The sequence below is a fragment of the Solanum pennellii genome, chromosome 10, assembly GCF_001406875.1.
Source record: "Solanum pennellii chromosome 10, SPENNV200".
NCBI lineage: Eukaryota > Viridiplantae > Streptophyta > Magnoliopsida > Solanales > Solanaceae > Solanum > Solanum pennellii.
The window spans coordinates 46657213-46664963 of record NC_028646.1 but is presented as its reverse complement, the minus strand read 5'-3'; positions in this window follow the sequence as shown (position 1 = coordinate 46664963).

Here is a 7751-nt window from a genome sequence, read left to right as displayed (position 1 = left end):
GTTAGAAACTTGTCATGCTAATGTTGAGTACCGGAAAAATATTGTTCAATTTCACTTTCCAGGAAAGGAAGTTAGGGAATGGAAAGGCAATACAATAATGCCGAAAGGTTGGTTTATTTTCTATCTTAAGACGACGAGGATGATTACTAAGGTTTGTATATATCATCTAGTTAGCATTCATGATATAAATGCAGAACCACTGATTCTTCAGTCTATTTTGGTAGTTAATGATTTTCTACATGTATTCTTGACGAGCTTCCTTGTATCCTTCCAGAACGGGAAATTGATTTTGCCATCGATATTCTACCAGGAACACAATCCATATCTATCCCTCCCTATAAAATGTCTCTCGCTTAGCTGAAGGAGTTGAAGGAGTAGCTCAAAGATTTGCTTGATAATGGCTTTATCAGGCCAAGTGTTTCACCATGGGGTGCACTAATGTTATTTGTTATTAAAAAAATGGTTTACTGAGGATGTGTATCGATTATCGACAGCTGAACAAGGCTACTATAAATAATAAATATCCCCTTAAGAGGATCGGTGACTTGTTTGATCAACTACAAAGTGATAAGTACTTCTCAAAGATTGATTTTAGATCAGGGTACCATTAGGTAAAATTTCTGGAGAAATTTATTTCGAAGACAACTTTTAGAACTAGATATGGACATTTTTGAGTTTTTGGTAATGTCTTTTGGATTGACTAATTCCTTAGCAGTGTTTATGGACCTAATGAATAACATATTCAAGTGGTATCTAGATATGTTTGTGATTGTATTTATTGATGATATTTTGGTCTATTCACATTCAAAAGCGGACCATGCAGATCATTCGCGAGCAGTCTTTCAGGTTCTTCAAGAGAAAGAACTTTATGGAAAGTTCTCTAAGTGTTAATTATGGCTGAGCTCTGTGGCTTTCCTAGGCCATATTATATTAGATGCAGGCATTGTAGTTGATACACAAAATATTGAGGCTATAAAAACTTGGCCCAAACCTATGAATCCGACTGAGGTGCATGGTTTCTTAGGCTTAGTTGGGTACTACAGATGGTTTGTAAAGGGTTTTTTTTTTACTTTCAGCACCATTAACAAAGCTGACTTAAAAAAAGAATCTAACTTCCAGTAGAGTGAGGCTTGCGAGCATAGTTTCCAGGAGCTGAAGGATAGGTTGACATCAACATTAGTTCTAGCATTGCCAGATGGTTCAGAGGGCTTTGTGATGTATTGTGATGCTTCTAGTAATGGGTTGGGATATGTTCTAATGCAACATGGGATGGTCATCGCATGTTCTTCAAAGCAATTGAGGAAACGTGAGAAGAACTATCTGACACACGATTTAGAGTTGGTTGTAGTTGTGTATGCATTGAAGATCTAGAAACTATTTGTATGGCATTCATGTTATTGGAACATGTAGCTCGTCTCCTACTTTGACTACAATTCCTAATCGGCCTAGTAATCCTAAGGACAAGGAATAACTTATTTAGTGTAGTTAGGTCTCCTAGCTAGATACATTTTGTAGAACTATATGTTTTTTTGTATGTATATATATATATATATATATGGTGGTAGATATATACACAGGGCAAGAAACAGGGAGATAAAAGAGGCAACAACTCATTAACGTTGTTGCATATTTCATCGTTCCTTCATGTTCTATTATGGTATCAGAACCTAACACAGACTTATTGTTCACCCCTCAGACGAATATGGCTCAAGAGAGCAACTCGTTTCCCTCCCTTCTCAACAACGTCCATCACTATATCTCGATAAAGCTAACCTCACTACACCATTTTACGTCTACAACAACACTAATTCTGCATTACTTTTGTAAAGTGTTGCCTAAAGTAGTTTTGGGAACGCTTTTAAAGCGTAGCCAAAGTATTTAACTTTTAGCTACAATAATATTGGCAACAATTCAAAAGTATATTCTTTAATTGTATAAGCTACACTTTATAATTGTTGGTACAATATGATACAACTGACAACACCTATTTACATATATGGCCACACTTTTAAAGTAAACTATTTTTATAATTGAAAAAACAACATATTATAAGTGTGACCTTAAAATTTTCACTAAAATAGTACATTCCCCCCAATATTTTTAATTCTCCCTCCCATTTCATTTGCCCAAAAAATAATTTATAAAACATTAATAAAACTTATTTGTCCCAAAAGAAGAAAAAGACGCTTCTCTCTGTCTCTGTTGAACAGCTGAAGGCATACTTTTTTCTGTTGAACTAATAGAAGAGTTGCAGCTAAAGTCTGAAAAACTTATCGAAGGGCTGTAGGTAAGTCTCTCCTTCACATATGAACTAAAGCTAAGCCTCTCATTCATGCTTTTCTCTCATATTTCTTAATGAAAAACTTGATTTCTCACGTATTTCTCATTGAAGAGCTGGGAGCTTCTCGATTAACAACACAATTTCTATCATAGTTCTCGCTGAAGAACACAATTTTTGTTTGTATATGTTTTATCAGGTAAGAAATTCTATCTTTGAAAGTATAAATTTTAGCTTTAAGGTTTTGATATTGTTGTGTTTTAATATGATTTTTGGGAGTCTAGCTCATATATTAGTTTCATCAGTTAATTTATGGGAGTCTAGCTCGTATTTAGCTTTATCAGTTGATTGTTTGCCCTTTCTGTTCTACATGTAAAAGTTAAATGATGTTGTTCCAACTTGCCTGCTTTATATCTAATTCAACTTGCCTGCATTAGATCTGAATTAAATTTTAGCCTTAAAATCTTATTCGAGTTGCCTACTTTACACTGTGTTACCAGTTTTCCCTAATTTTAGAACTTGGAAATTAAATTGAATAATTGTAGAGTTTTGTTAGTCGAATGATAGCAATTTAACTCTAAAAATCAATAATTTTTGAAAGCGAGGCAGAATCATCGTGCAAGCCACTGTCTTGTTTTAGAAACTTGTGTCTGCAGGTTATAGAGTAAATTTCACATTGGCTTGAACTGATATTATGTTGAGTAGATATGTCTGCATAATGTAGCGGTAATTGATATCTGATTATATTCGTGTATGTATCATTCTATGGAATATGGATCGAATAGCTAAGTTAATCCATCCACATATCATTGTTTATTCTCAGCTACCTAAGTTAAGGTTGTGGCTTTGTCTCTGCGAGTTGATTTCCTTCATGGCTGTAATCTTGGGGACTTTTGTGGGGAAGAGATACAAACTTATCTAAGGTGGAACTTATAAATTATTTGGTTTTGGTGAAGTGGAAAGCTACCTAATCTAAAAGCTTGTAGCCCTTAATGATTAGGGTGAGAGATAGCAAATGTTGTAAATTTAACATATAGTGCAACAAAAGTTATTGAACTGAACTTTGTTCTTCATTAGACAATATATATATTGACGTGTGTTATGCTTTATCAGTGAAGGTAGTCAATGTATTATTTGTAAATTTATAACAGATAAGGCAAATAAGTTATTGCACTGAACTCTGTTCTTTGTTAGACGATATATTATATTGTCATATGTTATGCTTTATCAGTGAAGGTAGTCTATGCATGATTCTTAAGGCTTGTCCTTTAAAAGGGTACTGATTATACTAGTATTGAATATTCCTAAAGCTGTAGGTATTCTCTGATTTTTCAAAAAAAAAGTTTAAGAATGATTTGGAAGTACTTCTTTGATTTTTCACTATCTGTTGAGATACAAAAATTCCATCTTGAAATCGAAGCTCTTTTAGATCCATTCAGGATTTTCTCTGTTTTCCACCGACATAACGATATCCCTTATGATTTTGTCGTTGTTCACCAGGTACAGAACAATGAAGATGATATGCTAAATCTTTCTCGCATCAAAAGTAATTTGTTTAATTCAGTACTTAAAAATTTTTAAAATTTTGGTCATCATGTGTTGATCTACTAAGAGAATTAATGGAGGATGATCGCACCTTAATTGAAGAATATTGAAGATTCTTATACTTGCATCATTTAAAAGTTGCCTTTTTTCTAAATCTTTTCACAGCATGGGGAAATGACTGATGAGAGTCTTCAACTTAAGACCTTGCAGACAATCCTCATTATATCTCAATCTCGTCTATAAAATGATAATGAGGTAATTGTTTAATTCTTGCCTATCTTTATTATGATAGTAATTTGTTGGCAGTTTCATGCATTTCTGAATCAGTGCCATAGGATATTGAACAACTAAGTGATTTCCTGAATCTATCGAAACAGAAAAGCGCAAAACTTCTTATTCATGTATGCTTAATCTAGTTTTGTTTGTTCTTTGAAAAGAAAAACTGGATTTGTGTGAGACTTTTGAGGGCCTATGATGGACAACAATATCCTTTATGGGCACCTTCATGTTGCATCTGATTTGTGAATGTGGACTCTATGTATAATATCTATAATTTTTTGTCTTATGTGAGTGGCAATATTATAAAGCACATAACTTTGTTCTAAAACCTTTTATGTGAGTATGGATTGTTGCTCAGAACATATGTTCATGGTTAATGAATTCAAAACATTTATTTGATTGTTAAACCTGATATATAGATGTTTGTATAACATAAATAACATACAGATGTATACTAAATATGATGGTATTTACTGTAATAAAGCTAATATGAGAGTTGATCACTGGCTACTGCAGTTGTTCTTATAGCATATGCATTCATACTCTTTACTGCTGCTAATAATGTACGGGGAAGTTTCAGGGAAGGGTGTTAGTTCGAAAATTTACATTATACTAGGATCATATCTTTTAACCGTCTCGTAAGCTTCAGAGGGACTCTGTTTGTAGTCCAAACCAACTCCATGTTCTCAAACTTCAAGTCCGCATTTCCATTTGTATCTCATCTTGGCTGGAAATGATTCAATTAATGGCCTATGATAGAATGATTATTGTCAGGTGGTGGCAAGTTACAGTGCAATTGGAAATCAAAGTGCTTACTGTTAAATATCACACAAGAAATGGAACTATGTACTACAAAAGATTATTACCTAATAGTAGGGTCGAGGAAGGTAGAGAGAAATGTATAGTATCCCAGCATGATAAAATGTCCAAACCATTCAAAAAGCACAGGAATTCAAACCTAAAAAATCATCTAGTGTTTATTAGTTTTCCTCAATTATACGCAACACAATTAACACATCTAGAAGTGGTAGAATTGTGAAATTTCAAGAATGAAGTTATTCGTACTGATCTTTTGGATGACAGAATTCTAGGTCTTTCGCAACTGTGAGGTTCAAAGGTTATGATACTCCAAGGAAGTAAATAGATGGAAGTTCACTGCTGGTTAAGTTTAATAGTTTTTTTTGGTGAAATGTAGCAGTACATCTCAGGATCCTACAAATAGAGACATTAAATATTGTTTGTTTTTTAGCTCCAATGCATAAGATGATGATTGTTGCATTAGACTTAAAAGCTAGAACTCCTAGTCAAGCCATTACAAGTTTTCTTTTGAGGCTACTCTTTAAATTGTATTCCGTAAGCACTATGGACTAAATTTTCCCTTTAAAACTAGTTGGATGAATCTTTCTTTTGAACAGTTTATATAGCGTGCTTAAAAAAGCATCTATGCAGATGGCCCCAAAACTCACATTTTTTAGCATATGATATTTACAATAGAAGAGAAGGAGCAATTCCTTGCTCCTTGGTGTGGGGTGCAAAATTGAGTGATAAAAAAAGGCAGCCATATATTTACATGTTTGAATATTGATGGAATAATCTGAGGTATCGTTAACTTTTCTGTAACTTTCAGAAATGCTGCTCAATCTCTTGGTATCATTCTTCGCCTTCTTGAACACAGTAGATCCTCTAGTAGTGTGAAATGTGAGTTTAAAGGGTGAAAGTTCAATCCAATAGGTTGGTTGTTCCCTTCCAATGTACTGGTTCATTTGGGTGCTCATAATTTGAAAAAAAACTCAGTAATGTTGCTACAAATTTTAGGAAAATGTTGCAGACAAAATATGATCTATATTGTGGATCTTTTGAATCAATCCCTCCTATTCTCCTACATTCTTTGTACATTATGCTTGTTTCCTTGATTATACCACTTCTTTGTAAACTATAGTTACTAGCCAAGGAAGTAGAGGATTCAATAGGTATTTTTAAGACCTGCTCATGGTAAACAAAGGGGACCCATTCAACCAAAACTATTAGTGAAGTTAGTAGGATTGGTAGAATACCGTGGAATCAGATGGGCACAAGGCGAGCGAGGCATGGAACACTTTGTGGTCCTCAAGTTACAATATCTTGCCTTTTTCCTATTCACACTGTCTTGAATTTATTACGTTTTAGTATTATTTGATATATATAAGAAAAATTATAAAATATGTTATTGTGATCAATGTAGTTTAGAGGTGGTGCCACTATGTACGGTCCAAAACCACAAAGTCACGTAATCAAACTGAACAAAAAGGTTTAGCATCTAGGATTGAAGATTGCACTATCAGCTCGTGCAACTGAAGGAAAGGCAGGCAACATCCACTCCATCCATACATTTTTTTTGTTTGGGAACTTCCCTCCTAAAAAAAACCTAGAACTAAAAGAAAGCAAAAAAGAAAATGGAAACTCAAAGAGTATTGATAAGTTGTTGAGATGTTTGCATTGTTTGGTTTCAAACACATCCTTTTTAGCTTTGTGTTTTGAAATCAAACAACAATCTGAGATCAAGCTATCCAAAAAGTAAAAACAAAGGCCAAAACTAGGAACTCTCATTATTTTGGTTCATCAAATGACCTTGCATTTTAGTTGTTTATAAAATAAATAACATTGCATTTGGTTTCTTCTCTGTTATAAGATAGTGGTATCTATCTACTGCCACCATTAAAGAATTGTTTTCCTATTCTTAGTCTCTTGATTTCGTAGTTGTTCTCGCCTTAATCTTGGTTTATTTATTTGTTAATCACCATATGGTACTGTTTCATTTGTTGGGGTGAGATATTGCCCAGTATCAGTTACATTGATTTATTAAGCCTCAAATGAGTTCGTATTATCTATTTTGGGTTGTGATTTGCATAATTGTTTGTTCTCTAGTTACTAATGAATCTGCCTTTTTCGTTACTGTTGTGACCTCTGTGAGCTTTATTTTTCTTATTTTTGATAGAATGAAATCTGAAATGAAATTTTGCATTTCAATGTGGATCAGTAACTTATGTTTTCTTGAGGCGGCACTGCCTTCAAGATGGATTAGCCTTGCAAGTGATTTAGTACCCAATATTCCATTTACTTAAGGTTATACGCGTTGAGTGCATTAAACAACTTAGTTTTGGTTTTTGTTACTTATTGTCTTTTTTTCAACTTGAATCTTTTTTTACTATCTAAAATCTTTCAAAGTTCAGTCAGTACTTTATTTTTGTCACGTATTGTCTCCTTTCAACTTCAACATATATCTAGAAAAGCTTATATGTGATTGGTGTATTGTGTTGAAGGAGGACTCTAGTGATTTTGTGTTGTAATTGTGTACTTTTCCCCCCTGTTGTTTACTATTTTGAACTGTCATGGTTGTTGTGAGGGATGGTTTTGTTTTTAATTGCTTAAACTGATTCTCTTAGTTAAAGTTATCCCTTTTAAATTTCTTGGAAGGTTAAAGATTTTATTGAATTTTTGTGAGTGAGTTTGTTGTCACTTGTACTAGTTAAGTAGCTTTTTTTGGTGTTCCAATAAAGCTATTAAGATTTTTGATGCTTGTGCTTTGTTTTGTTTCTGTAATCGAGCACAGCTTCCTTCCAAGGATATTTTGCCCTTATGTACTGTAGTTATATATATATATATATATATA